Here is a 15,646-nt window from a genome sequence, read left to right as displayed (position 1 = left end):
GACAGCTGGCATGGAGTAATGATCTGACTGGAGTTAAATAGCAAATACAACCTAGCCCTAAACGAGGGCAGGTGGGGAAGGAATCTCAGAACCAGCAGCTCCACTCACAGCCATCAGAGGGAGTCCACGGACAGAACTCACCGAAGTACCATTCACGACCACAGGAGGGAGTCCGAGAACGGAATTCACAACAGTTCACATTATGTTTTTGGCGTCAGTTAGACGGACTACTGTTTGGCCAAATTTTGTGCTAAGCATCTCATGTGTTTTTTCATAGATTTCACAAGCCATTATGCTATTCACATTTCATGTATCACACATTCCCTTGCTTTAGTACAATTGAGTGCAGCCATTTATCTATTTGCTATGTAAGTTGTTTTTGGTTAAGGACCAGTTCAGACTAGTTCGTTGTTCAGTCAGTTTACCATTACTAGCTATATACTATTTTTTCTGACTTGAACGCCCCGCCCTTCACCATGCTGTGATTTTAATTACATCCAAACACAGTTGCTTCCGACCTTCCTATAAATTCAGGCTTTACCATGATATTAGCCAGATGTAAGTGTTCACACTAGGCAGTCAAGTCAGGGACCCATCCGATCCATGAGATTACCTTGACGTTTGGTGGATGGGCTCACATTTTTTGGCCAAATTGTGTGCTAAGCATCTCATGTGTTTTTTCATAGATTTCACAAGCCATTATGCTATTCACATTTCATGTATCGCACATTCCCTTGCTTTAGTACAATTGAGTGCAGCCATTTATCTATTTGCTATGTAAGTTGTTTTTGGTTATGCACCTGTTCAGACTAGTTTGCTGTTCAGTCAGTTTACCATTACTAGTTAGACGGACTACGTTACACCGCGGCATAACGCGGTGTAACGTAGTCCGTTAACGCCGCCATTTAGTCCAATGTCGGACGCATCGCTAGCGCATGCCCATTGTGGGCGTGCGCTAGCGATGTGCCGTCATTGAGTGACGGACGCTGGGACGCAGGCTGCAGCGTTTCCGGGTCCGTCACTGCTAGCGCAGATAGAGCATCTGCTAGCTCTATCTGCGCTAGCGCGACGACATATTGACACTTGCGTTAACAGCAGCCCATTAATGCATGTGTTGAACGGGCTGCTGTTAACGCAATGTGAACCTCGCCTAAGCGATACAGTCAACGACAAAATGAGTACCAGGCAAATATACAAAATTACAAAGTGGGCAAAATGTCCCAAGTGTAATAATTATAGGGGATAACTCAGGAGACTCTTTGCGTGGAACAAGACAACTACAGGACACAGTTTTATAACTGGTAAAGTCTATATTATCACACGGTGATTCAAACAGGTGCAGAGAGAAACTCAAGTCCACAACACTTGGTGCAAATACTAAACGCAGCTTAGCAGTCTATAGGAAACTTCAGAGGAAAATGCAATCAAGCAGAAAGTCTATGAAGCACAGTTATTCTTGAGGATACTTGACACGAATAAATCCTTGTCTTAGTCCAGGCACAGATAGATATGCTTATTAGGCAGTTCAAATCATATCTTAGCTCAACCAGGGAGGCCTGGTTAATAGTCTCAGGTCATTGCAAAGCAGCAACAGCTTACATGTCCAGCAAATGCAGATGGAAGTAAACATGAGCAGCAGATGAAGGAGGATTACTGGAAACTTGTGTATGCAGCAGGAACTCAGAGCAGAGTAGCAGGATCACCACACAGGTTCACAGGAGCAGGTGTATAGCCAGGGAGTAATCAGAGGTCAGGAGCTGTATGCAAGGCAGAATACTCTAGCAACAAAAGAAAAGATCCAGCTCACCATAGTAGTAATCCCTGGAGGCTCGGAGCACGGAAACGCTGTGTCAAGGCGTGGAGAGAGCAAAATGAAGAAGAAATCCAGCTCAACGAGGTGGTAAAAAAGCAAAAACTTGATACTTTATTCACTTCATATCAAAAATAGAGGATAAAACAACAGCACAATGAAGTTAAAAACACTATCTACGCGTTTCTGGTGACATAGCACCCTTAATCATGATTAAGGGTGCTATGTCACCAGAAACACGTAGATAGTGTTTTTAACTTCATTGTGCTGTTGTTTTATCCTCTATTTTTGATATGAAGTGAATAAAGAATCAAGTTTTTGCTTTTTCACCACCTCGTTGAGCTGGATTTCTTCTTCAGAATACTCTAGCACAGACTGAAGGCTGGGGTGGAGTTTTATAGCAGGAAGACACAGTGCACATGAGAACAAAGACGCTATCTTGGAAAAGGGCAGTAATGCACAAAAGGTAAAAAATGTTCAGAGTCCTGACACCAAGATTAAGGCAGCATAGTCTCTCTCTTAAGAAATAGAGTGTGCTTACACCCCCTTACATAACAATAAATGTAATGATGATCACACACATTATTAGTAAGGGGAGAATAAAGGTTACCCCTTTAAAACTCTGAACATTTCCTGATAGTCTGCAGTAGTTTTTGGAAGTTCTGACTTTATGTTCACGAACTGGGAGATTCAGAATGAACAGAACCATAAAAAAAAAATTCCAACCAGGAACAGACCATTTTATTTCTTATAATTCTGCAGTAAAAACTAAAAAAGTCAATGCCTCCCAGAATCTCTCAGCCTCTCACTATCTCACATCATTAATATCATGCTGGCTGGAATTATGCTATTAAATTCCAAATGAAACACACAGAAGCAATAGAGCGACATCATCGGAAAGCTCATATAAATATTGATTATGTGTTTAGCTTTTATTACTGGAAAAGTCCAGCTAAAGCACACTGAAGCAGACGTCGTAAAACGATTGCTCAGCCACTCGGAACTTGACTAATTCCTGGTGGCACGAATATCATCATGTTAATAACCCCGGTGCTCGGCATAAAAAACAAGCACATTTCGCCAAAAGACAGGCGAGATCTATCACACTTTAGTGCAGCCAATCCGATGCTTATGTGGTTAGCCTAAATCTAAGGTCTCTAAATCTTCCAGATGGAAGTCAGGGTACCTCGTAATGTTGGCCCATTAACTTCTCAGAAGCGGAATCCATGTTTGCAGGCATTGTCTAGCAAGGTATAATGTACAAAAAATTCAAAGGATGTAATGTGTGATTTACCCTCAGTTGTAGTGACTAATTTTATGCATTACCCAGGTATGCAAAATTTTACAAAAAGAATAGCTGTTTTATTATTTTAGTGTTCAAAAAAATTAAATAATGGATAGTCTGTTGATAGATGGTTAACATTTGTGGGCAACTCTATGGGGCTCATTGGAGCTTAGTTTACTCTGGCTAGATCTTTATTACTTGAATAAGATACCACCAACGGAACAATTGCTGTATGTAAATTTTTGAAATTCTTGAATAGTCGTCAGGTAGTTATACTGCATCATCAAGGTCTCTCCCAGGCAAAGATTTCAAAGCAGATTGTGGTTTCAAGATGTAATGTTCAAGCTCTTTTAAAGAAGGATCAAGAAGTGGACAATGTTGAGGACCGTAGACGCAACGGTAAGCCAGTGAAACTTTATGCAACAGATTAAGTACACATCAAGCTTACTTCCCTTCGAAATCAGAAGATGTCCAGCAGTGCCATCAAAACTGGAAGCAACCAATTGGCCACAGCTACAACCAACTACTGATCAGATAAGTCTGTCCAGAAATGGAGTTTATGGAAGAAGAGGGGGCAAAAAGGCATGTCACAGGTCATACACCATGGTAAGACTGAGCACAGACTCGAGACACATTTTTTTCAAGTGAGAGGCACAAATCAAGACCAGATAAGACAAAGTGGCATTGGACTAGCCATAGTGGGAGCAATATTTGTAAACCAGAGGCTTGGAGTTCAGTGAGGAAAATATGGATGAGGGAGAAGATACAGATTAGATATTAGAAAAAATCTTTATGACAGTGAGAGTGATCATTGAGTGGAACAGGCTGCCATGAGAAGTGGTGAATTTTTCTTCAATGGAAGTCTTCAAACAGAGGCTGGACAGACATCTGTCTGAGATGGTTTAGTGAATCCTGCATTGAGCAGGGGGTTGGACACGATGACCCTGGAGGTCCCTTCCAACTCTAACATACTAGGACTCTATGACTATAGAGAAAATTGGAAAACTGTCTGTGTTGCCCCTAGCAATCAATCTCAGCACAGCCTTCATTTTAATAGAGTAGATTAAAAAATTTAAGGGCAACAAAAACAATTTTTCTTTTAAAAAGTTTTAATAAATCGACAAAACAAGTCATAACCACTAAGACTCTTATCTCTTTGCGTACAATAAAAAATGACATCCCTCTTGTGTAAACATTTGTGCCTGTAAAGTCTCTTCCTACAAGAAACCAAGATATCACTAATACCAAAATAGCGTTCAGCTATATAGTATCTATGGCTTCTTTAATTTTATTTTTTTTTCATTATTACATGAAATGTTTACAGCCCTTAGGTAGTGCCGGTCACTAACCTGGCAAATTATATGGCAAAGTGCTATACAGGCCAGTATGACACTGGACCGTTTCGGTCTGCTAACTTCCTTATATGCTCACAAAGTTGATTCTCTTAACCCCTTAATCCAATTTTCATTTTTCTTTTTTTATCTCCCCTTTTTCAAAATTCATAACTTTTTTCAAAGTGTGACGAAATCAACAACAACAAAAGCATGCAATTCCACATTTGTTTTTTGTTTTTATGGCGTTCCCTGTCTGGTAAAAATGACCTGGAACATGATTCTCCAGATCAGTAAAAAAATGGTGATACCTAACTTTAAAAGTTTTTTTTATATATATTTTAATTAATAGTGAAAAAATAGTGTAAAAAATGAACAATTTATAAAATAATGTTGCCTGTGTCACCATTTTTTAAGACTCATAACTTTTTTACTTATCCGTCAATTGATCTGTATGATGACTTGCTCTTTGCGCGACAGACACTGGACATAGAAGTCTGTTGAAGTGTTCGGAGTTCCGGAGGAAGTCCCATGAAATGTTCTGAGTTCTGGGAGAAGTTTGTTGAAATGTTCAGCGTTCCAGGAGAGGTCAGTTGAAATGTTCAGAGTTACGGAAGAAGTCCGATGAAATGTTCAGAGTTCCGGGAGAAGTCCGTTGAAATGTTCAGAGTTCCGGAAGAAGTCCGATGAAATGTTCAGAGTTCCGGGAGAAGTCTGTTGAAATGTTCAGAGTTCCAGAAGAAGTCCGATGAAATGTTCAGAGTTCCGGGAGAAGTCCGATGAAATGTTCAGAGTTCCGGGAGAAGTCTGTTGAAATGTTCAGAGTTACGGAAGAAGTCCGATGAAATGTTCAGAGTTCCGGGAGAAGTCCGTTGAAATGTTCAGAGTTCCGGAAGAAGTCCGATGAAATGTTCAGAGTTCCGGGAGAAGTCTGTTGAAATGTTCAGAGTTACGGAAGAAGTCCGATGAAATGTTCAGAGTTCCGGGAGAAGTCCGTTGAAATGTTCAGAGTTCCGGAAGAAGTCCGATGAAATGTTCAGAGTTCCGGGAGAAGTCTGTTGAAATGTTCAGAGTTCCGGAAGAAGTCCGATGAAATGTTCAGAGTTCCGGGAGAAGTCCGTTGAAATGTTCAGCGTTCCAGGAGAGGTCAGTTGAAATGTTCAGAGTTCCGGGAGAGGTCAGTTGAAATGTTCAGAGTTCCGGGAGAGGTCAGTGGAAATGTTTGGAGTACGGGGAAGTGTGTTGCAGAGAAAGTGAGTGAGAGAGAATTTTTTTTATTACCCAGACCCAAAGTTTGATTCTCTATTGTTTTCAATGGGATTCAGGTTCTGGTTCAAGTTCGGGTACAGTTCTTCTACCCGAACCGAACTTTGGAATAGAGTGTGGGTTGGGTACCAGAACCAAAATTTCCATGGGTCCGCTCATTCCTATTCACAAGTCTGAAGGAGGTTAATAAGTTAATAGCATAGCTCCTTGTGTGAGGAGAATAAGGTGAGTTTCAGTTTATAGTTTATGTATAGTAATCTGTGGTCATGGTACATGGTGCACAATTTTCAGCAGCTTATCTGCACTAAAATCTGTGTATGTTAAATGAGGGTTTTTCTGTGGATTTTGTTGTGTAGTTGTCGCAGATTTCACCCTTTCTATTGCAAAGAGTGAAATCCTTGCTGATTTATGCACAAACAATTTACACGTTGCAAATTTTAACCGCTTACCAACATTGAACTCCTCAGTATGTCCTATTTACCAGTAAGTTCCCACAAATGGACGCAATGAAACGTTTCTGGTGATCATGAGGGCACAGGAGTTGTGACCGTTATGATAACCACGGGAGTTCTGCTTAACTGAGAGCCGAACTCCTTCTCCAGTGTCTGTAAGGCACTGATCGACAAGTCTGCCCTCTCTACGCTGCAGGGTTTCTGGCCCAAGGTCACCCACTTATGTAATTTTGATAGTTCTGCGTCAGACTGTTTAAGTTGTACCTATGCGTCTGTTAGATGCCCCTGCAATCCATTTGGTCAGTTTCCTTCTCTTGATTCCTGGGAGGCCACTAGAGCTGTTGCAAAGCATCTGAAATCTGGGGTCTTATCCCCCTCCAACTCTTTATCCATCTCCTGGACCAGTTGCTCATAGGTCACTCTGGATAGTGTAGTATTCTCTGTTTGATAGGATAATTTTTACCGGTACTTGGACATCCTTGCAACCCAACATTTTTCCAAAGCTCCTAGTTTTGCATTTTCTAAGGGGAGCAAGTGAGTTATTATCAGTCTGCACATGAAACTCAGACCCCGACAGGTACTCCGTGAACTCCTCAGTCATAGCCCATACCAGGGGTAACAATTCAAGTTTGAACGAGCTGTAATTTTCAGGGTTCTGAGTCGCCTGCAGCTAACATAGAAAAACTAAAAAAATAAAAAAAAAACAACATGAAGAGCAGACTCACCAAAATCTTGTCAAATGACAAATGCACTCGCAGGGTGCAGCAGGCCCCCGATAAATGTTAAAGCAGCACAGGTGCAAGCTACTGATGAGAGCAACCACCCACTCACCCAAACATTAGAGGGGTTGGCCGCCTAGTAGCAAAAATGCACACAGGTAAGGCTTGCATAAGACACTATTCACAGAGATAAATGTGATGCACAGTGTCTGGACAACCTATTGATCACGCCCATAGTATTAACAGGCGGGTCGTCCAGCACTTTGTCGGGGGCCTGCTGCACCCTGCCAGTGCATTTGTCATTTGACAAGATTTTGGTGAGTCTGCTCTTCGTGTTGGTTTTTTTTTTTGAGTTTTTCTGTTAGCTGTTTTTGATATTAGAGTAGGACTTGCAGGTTGGTGAGGACCCTTGACGTTGGGCTGCAAGCTTATCCATTTTGGCCAAAATTGTAACTAATACCTCATCTGATGTATTATATACATTATTTACTTTTTATCATCTTTTTGCAGGGTGTGGCAGGGCCCCTTTATTTTGTTCCTTGTGTGTTGCATGTATATATTTAGTGCTGGACGACCCGCCTGTTAATACTATGGGCGTGATCAATAGGTTGTCCAGACACTGTGCATCACATTTATCTGTGTGAATAGTGTCTTATGCAAGCCTTACCTGTGTGCATTTTTGCTACTAGGCGGCCAACCTCTCTAATGTTTGGGTGAGTGGGTAGTTGCTCTCATCAGTAGCTTGGACCTGTGCTGCTTTAGCGTTTTTATCGGGGGTCTGCTGCACCCTGTGAGTGCATTTGTCATTTGACAAGATTTTGGTGAGTCTGCTCTTCATGTTGGGTTTTTTTTTTCTGAGTCGCCTGCCAGGGCTGTGGGGTACTCGGTACCGGGTTCAGTGTCACAGGGGAATGTCACGGTGGCTGCGACCCGGTCCGTGGCCCTGGGCGCCCATGTAAAGGGGAAAGGTCTTTAAAGGGAATAAAGTTTATGTTCGTGACGCCACCTGTGGTATTCGGTCAAGGTGACCGACGCTGCTTTAAGAGGTCCTCTGGGGTGATGTTATGGCAGCTAGATGGTATAACTTCCCACAGGTGAAGTATGTCCCCAGGGCTTCCCAGTGTGTAGATGGTAGAATGGTGAGAGGTACAGTAAGTAATGAGGACACAGGTTTGCAGTCTCTATACCTCGTTTACTGAAGACTTAAGCAGCCACAGTCCAGGGCACCAGCAAACAGGTCCACATAGAAGTCCGGGCAGTCCTAAGTCAAACAGGTTCCCCTGGGTAAGTCAGGTGTGAGCCTACCACTCTGCGCTCTCTGTCTCTAAGTCCCTGCTGCCCCTAAGTGTCCCAACGAGGTATTTATTCATTCTGCTGTCCTGGGATAGGTACTTGTATGGCAGGCAGCTCGAGCCGTGTGTTGTGGGGTCCGTTCTCGGTGACTCCAAGCTCCTAGGTGCTGCTGTGCCACAAGTGATTATGGGCAAAGTCTTAGTTGCATAATGCCCTCCGGTTCTGCTCCATGTCGTAGAGTCCACGTAAGCCTCGGGCTCCCGGTTCCCAGCTCCTTGCGCTATAGCTCTTCAGAGGCCTGCTCGTGGCCTCCTGGAGCTCTCACTTTCCTCTGTGCTCCCCTCCTGTCTGTCCTCGCACACCGACTCTCTGCACTAACTGAACTCACTCCGCCTCCAAACCAAAACAGGATCTTTATACAGGGAAGCTGCCCTAAAACAGGGATTTGAGCTCCCCCTCCTGGTCTGGAATTGGAAGGTGTTGTATGTGTGTAAACCTACCAAAGGGAATCTCACTTGTCTCTGGACATAGCACTATCCTCCCCGAGAGGAAGACAGCACTACTGTGGTACCCGAACTCCTGGGGTGCCACAGTTCCTTTCCAGATCCCAGAGAGATCGACTGACATAGGCAATTACTCCTTCCTGCCCTTCCTGGTCATGGGCCAACACAGCTCCTAGTCCATAGAGACTCCTGTCTGTGTTTAACACAAATGGCTGAGAGAATTCTGCGTCAGCCAAGAAAGTAGCATTTGTCACTGGCAACTTAATTGCCTGGAAGGCCTCTTCTTGTATATGCCACCACTGAATCGGGCAACTCTTAGGACTTCCTGCTGTCCCCCTCAACAGTTTGTGCAAAAGTTCCGCAGTCTTTCTGAAATCCTTTAGGAATCTTCTATAATACCCTGACAAACCCAAGAATACTCTCAGTTCTCTCAAGGTGGTGGGTGTAGGCAACTTCTGCGTTGCAGCCACCTTCTCCTTCATCAGATAAACATCTTCACTGGAGACTGTATGCCCTAGGTACTCTATTTCGTCAACCTGTTGTTCTCTCACTCTTCCTACAATACTGATTGTCGTGCAAGCCCTAATAGGACTCGAGGATACTACCCTGTTAGGCCATAAGTTTCTGATTGAGTTGCTCCAATCAACCGTCATGCTGACCACCTCCATTCCCTGGAGCGTGGCCCTGGTCACCTCTATACCATAAGTCCACACCTTGCATCATAGCTCACATGACTTTCCATGTCCTGCTATCAGGTCATATGGTTTTAGCTTTGCACATTGGTCCATTCCTTCGGTCCAGGTCACTTGGTTCCAGTTACTGGGTTAGGGTTACTTGGTTCGAGTTACACGGTTCTGGTTACTTGGTTCTGGTACTGGTCGCTCAGCTCTGGTGTGCTCGTCTCTGACTCCTCATTATAGTGGCCATAAGGCAGCTCAGCTGCTTCCACATGTCTGTCCTGTTACAGGTTCAGGTGCCGACTCTTCCCCTCTTATTTTCTTTGGACAGCAGATAGTGGTGTTCCCTTACAAATGTCCGTTCATGCATTATCTTCCCCTACTTAAACTGAGCTTTATGTGCAGAATTTCCCTAAAGACTTGTATTAGATGTGGAAAATCTTCAGGCAAAAGCACATGTGATTTTATTGCCTTTCCGCAGCAGAAACGTGTCAAACGCATGCAATCTGCACATGAATGTATCAATAAAGTTTTGTCAAAGCCAATTACCAGGAAGTATCAAAAAGAAAATAGCTTTATTTAAAACATGGCATACAAAAAAAGAGACAAAAGCAGCAGTGTCAAAAACGCAATAAAAACACGTAAAAACACTCAAAATTGTAATGAAAAAACTGTTAGTAACCTAATTTATTAATAGGTGCAGAAAGCATACGACATCAAAAGCTCATTGTGGGAACGTAGCCTAATGTGTCTATGAAAACGCTGTGTGCAGCTTTTTGATTTGTCTGATTTGTGTTCTACAACAGTGGGTTAGCGACAGATAGGGTCAACTATTGGGGCCAGCCGAGTATGAGAGATGCTAAGTTGGCCAAATTAACCTACAGTTAGTTCTTGTTGTTAAGTAGATTGGGAACAGTATTGAGTAGAAGGACCTATGGTCTTAATGTAGTGGACTTGCATTCAGATGTGTTTGTCACGTCCCCCTGGAGGACCTGAAGTTAGACGGTCCATCGGGTAATGAAGCACAGGTCTTCTTTAGAGATGGTGTGATCCCAAAATAAATGGATTTAATTTCCTCTGGTGCTCAAGAGGTTAACAAACCCTTTCTATGCTGGTCAGAAACATGCCGCTCCATTTCAGGTGCTTCTGATCTGGTCATTACTTCTTCCTGTATAAACTAGTCAGACCTTCTTGTCCTTGCCAATGAAAGACTTGTCTTCCTGTGCTATGTGCTAAAGCTAAGTGGTTGGAGTACAGTTGTTGTAGTAGTGTTGTGTGATTTGCTGTAGTATGTGTGCATTTACCCTGTGTGCTACCGTTTATTTCTCCCTGTCCCTATCCTCCTCCCTATTGATGGTCAGTGCTTTTGTATGATAGAGGTTTTCTGTTATCCCTGTTTTGTCTTTGTGCCTTGTTTACCTTACATTTCTGTCCCATGACTCATGGGGTGGGGAAAAGGACAGATGAGGTTTTAACAAAAGCATAGTAATATTGGAGACATGGGCCTCTGTACCTTCAAGAGTACTCCCGAGACAGGGATAGTTAAGGTCCCATTTCAAGAGACAGTTTGAGGCTCCCATTTCTTACCAAAGACAGTCACAGCATGACATTGTTTGTGTACAAAGAGGTGGTCTATACTCGGGCAACATGTTCTGATGGAGACAAGGACAAAGTGGCAGAAGGGTTCCTTATCTCAGGCAAGAGGGTCTTAAGCAAACAATTATCTATACTGGCAGGGCCGGAATAAGGGGCAGGCAGGGTAGGCATTTGCTTAGGACACTACCTCCTGCCTACACGAGGGGGGCGCATTTTGGAGAAAAAAAAAGGGAGCAGTGTCAGTCACTGATAATGCTCACCCCTCTCTCTGACTGCGGCCCGGCTATCGCTCCTTATACGCACTTAATTGTATTCGTATCTGTAAGATGCAAATACAGTTGATATTGCTGCCACCAAGGGCAGGAGCTGCAGAGCTGTAATTAGCCCCCACGCAGAGGATGTCTGACGGAGCTAAGCAGTGACGTCATTGTGCCATTCAGTGCCCACTGCTGCACCAGATAGAGGATATGGAGCTGCACTACACAGGGAGCCTGGTTTAGGTTAGTATGAGCTTTTTTTTTTATTTTTATTCTATTATTTTACATTTAATAGAATGGAGGCTATTATATCTAGGGCATGTGGGGACATTTCAATAGGGGCTGAATATGGGACATTACAAGTGGGGCTGGCTATGGGGACTCAAGGGTCTGGCTATGGGGATATTACAAGACGGGTTGGCTATGGGGACATAAGGAGCTGGTTATTGGGACATTACAATAGGGACTGGCTATGGGGACATAAGAGGCTGGTTATGGGAACATAAGGGGTTGGCTATGGGGACATTACACGAGGGGTTGGCTGTGGTCACATTACAAGAGGGTCTTGCTAAGAGGACATTACAATAGGGACTGTGGGGACATAACAATAGAGTGACCATACTGTATTGGTGCTTTTGGGGGCCTTATATTGGGGGCTCTCATGACCATATGCAGCGCCCCAGAGTCCTGGTCGTTGCAGTAATGTCGCTCTTTCACCAGGGGGAGTGATATTACGTCTGATGGTACTAAAGGAGTTCACCTTACCAGGTATCACAAGTCACACACTACACTTCACACTCCAGTCCACCAGGGGGAGCCTTGCTTCTATCTATTAGGGCACTTTTCACACATGGGTAACACTGGTGGGTTGGATAGGAAGTTAGGGAGAAGCTACCTGGGTTTGACCCAGAGAGGACCTGTTAGGCAGACAGGGGGAAAGGAGGAACATCTGAGCTGCAGACAGAGGGTCCCTGTCAGGGGTGGGATCCTGACAGAAGCCTAGCACGAGATAGAAGGTTACGGAGCTGCGCCTGCACCCATTGCGGCAGCATCCTAAGAAAGGACAAGAAAGGAATTGTATTGTGGAGAGTGAGAAACGAAGTCACAGCACAAGGAGATAATACCGGGAGGAGTTCTGCCCCAAGATCAGCAGCCTCCTTCTGAGGCACGTAGCCGGTGGCCGAAACACCGAGGGAGTAATAGGCTCTACGCATTACTTCAGAGACCGGCAGGACAGTCAATTCCAAGTTGGTTGCCCGACCTTAATACCTAAGAAAACACGGAGGCAAATTGTGGGAGAGGGGCATCTCTAGGGTCCCTATAAAAAAGCTCCAGGCCTACCCCGTCATACGGGTTGTCCTATCCATACCATCTGGGGGACAGAGAGAGAGAACATCAGAAACATCCACGAAAGTTGTGAGGACTATCCCGTGGTGCTCAGCAGGGAGGTACTACAACACACAGGCGCTAGTAGGAAGGCTACTGATTTCCACCTGGATAAGGGAACTCTGGATGTGCCTTCTGACCGGCCGGACTCTGCCAGCCCTGTGAACGGTACTCTGGACTGTGGACGCTGAAGTCTTCAGTAAAAGGTAAAGAGACTGCAACCTTGTGTCCTCGTTATTCATTACGCCTTACATCGTCCACCATCACCACCTACACATTTGGGAAGCCCTGGGGGTACACTTCACCTGTGGGAAGGTCCACCATCTAGCTGCCATAACATCACCCCAGCGGACCCCTCAGCAGCGTCGGTCACCCTGACCGAATACCACAGGTGGCGTCACGAACACCGTACAAACTTCATCCTTAATTGGACGCCCCTCAAAGGGCCACGGACCGGGTCGGGCCATCGTGACATCCCCCGAACCGAAGGACCCGGTACCGAGTACCCCATTGCCCTGACGTGGGGGCGCTCCAACTTTGGCGTCACGAACAGGATCTACTTAAGCCTGAAGAATCAGGTCATGTGTGCCTAAGAACTGTGTCAGAACTGTATTGAAACTGTGATTGGCTTAAGGACTGTGTGTTGCCAATTGCCACCACAAATTCCCGCCAAAACCGCCGCCATTACAGCATCAAGTGGCGTGCAGGAGGAGTGGGGCGTGTCGTCGTGGGAGTGGCTTGGAAGAACTGCGCGAAAGTAGAGCCAGCCCCTCACAGATACTATTACGTCCGAGAGATATGCCCATCAACAAAAAAAGTCTGCCTCCTAGTCTGGGATGGTGGAGGAAGAAGAAACCGCCCTCCGGACAGGGAGGAGCTGGAATCACTGGACGCCACGAGGCAGAATCTGGTTGGCAATATGGCGAGCGGAGGTCGCCCGGGAGAGGGGGGGAAAACCCGCACCAGTCCCAGCCAATGGGAGCCGAGTGAACCCTTACCAGGCCGCGTGGACCAGGAGATCCTCGGGGCAGAAGTGGAGGAACTATGCCGTCAGCTCTGGAGCCTGTGTCAGCGTGCGGCCGCTACCAGCGAGGAGCCACGTCATCAGCAGTCGCCGACACCTCAGTCTGCGGAAAAGGAGGCCGACGCCGGAGACGCCGCGGAGGCAGGTAAAGACATCGACCCTGCCCGATTGACCGAAGAACCCCTGCTTATCGACGTAGACTCACCCCCGCCACAACCACCCGGACGGGTGTGTAGCCGCATCGAATGCGAGAGGCCCTGGGAGACTCTACAGACCGCCGACGTTCCATTGCAGCCCATCAAGCAGCCTGTAAACCTCCAGGGAGAGTGGATGACCTTTAAGTGGACCCGTGCTACCACCAACCTGATCGGGTTCCCCGGAGAGGCCCAGTCGGAGGGAGAGAGCATTGAGGTCATCCACCAGCGAGACTATCGCCAACAACTATGCCGGCAGGAGGAGTGGGCCCGAAAGAAGGAACTCCGACGTCAGGCTGAACGGGAAAAAGACCTCCAGGCTAAAGCCCGGGTCAGACAGACGGCTGAGGAGGACTGGGGCCCACAGTACTACGGAGTCATCAGTACCTTCCGCTTACAGGGAGGTTGGGGCTTCATCAAAAGAGCCTGGTCTCGCCTTGGAGGTATTCGTGAATCGGCGGTATGTGGAGGCGCATCTCATCGAGGGACACCCAGGCCGGGATCTTTACCCGGGGGACCGCGTTCGGAACACCTGTCACTGGGGAGACAAAGGATGGTATGCTCTTCACGTTCACAAATACAAACCGGAAGTGACCGTGCCACCATCTTACTGCTCTCCACCAGGACCAGTGGCCCTCGCTCCGATCTCCCTGTGCGCCAAGTGCCTGCGGACCATTACTCCAAGGAGAACTGTGAGTACACAGACCCCTATCCGGAGTGCAGATGCACTTTATGTGGTAGCAGGTGGTGGTCAGCACCCGAAGGGGCCACCTCTAGAATCGCCAGAATAAACCTCGGAACCATGAAAATGTATATAGTTCATTTAAAACTGTTTGTTTTTCCTGTTTTCTGCTGCTAAAACCCGTCTAGGGTCATTCTTCTTAAAGGGATCCCTTAGTTTGCCCGGGATCCCTATTGTTTCCAGTTTGCACAAGTTTATTTTAAAAGAACTGCGGAATCATGGACTGTGCATGATCACAAACTGCTACTGTAAATAATTTGCACCTTCTTAAAGGTGCTCTCTACTGGTTTTACAAAGAAGAGCTTTTTGAAGAGACTGTTCCTGATAACAGCGTGAAAGTTCTTGTTATTTTACAAGTTGATAACTGACTTGCAAGTTGATTGTTTGCACTACCTCAGAAAAGACTTGGTTTCCTCTTAAAGGGAATGTTAGTTGTTGCACTTCGCCTAAAAATGATAATGTTGCCTTAAATAGATAGATAGTAATAATGTTTTACGTAGTGATAGTATGTAGCTAAGGATAGAAAATGTTTAATAATGTACTTTAAATAAAATTGATGACAAAAGAAGTTGAAAGGAAGCTGCATTTCAATAATGTGAACCCGTAGGGGTTAGTGAGTCCTCTAGAGAGCCATAGATAGATGGTTGATAGACTTTGCAATTGGAGAAAGAAAAATGTTAAATTATTGTTATAGCACTTAGTAGATAGAATACCTGTATGGGTAATTGGTTCCATAGATAGATAATAACTGTTTTCAATTTGCTTTTGCACAATGTAAATATGTTCTTGTTTGTAACGTTCAAGTGTTCTCACCTCCCATAAAGGGAAGCACTGTTAAATTAACTTGTTTACAGGATTCCAAAAATGTGTATGTCTTTTGCTAACATGTATTGTTGTTCTTCTTTTCCCAGTCCCGGAGTACAGGATTTAACGGGGGGGAGTGCAGCGCCCCAGAGTCAAGGTCGTTGCAGTAATGTCGCTCTTCCACCAGGGGGAGTGATATTACGTCTGATGGTACTAAAGGAGTTCACCTTACCAGGTATCACAAGTCACACACTACACTTCACACTCCAGTCCACCAGGGGGAGCCTTGCTTCTATCTATTAGGGCA

The sequence above is a fragment of the Ranitomeya variabilis genome, chromosome 4 (assembly GCF_051348905.1).
Source record: "Ranitomeya variabilis isolate aRanVar5 chromosome 4, aRanVar5.hap1, whole genome shotgun sequence".
NCBI classification, from domain to species: domain Eukaryota; kingdom Metazoa; phylum Chordata; class Amphibia; order Anura; family Dendrobatidae; genus Ranitomeya; species Ranitomeya variabilis.
This window is presented reverse-complemented; position numbering follows the sequence as displayed.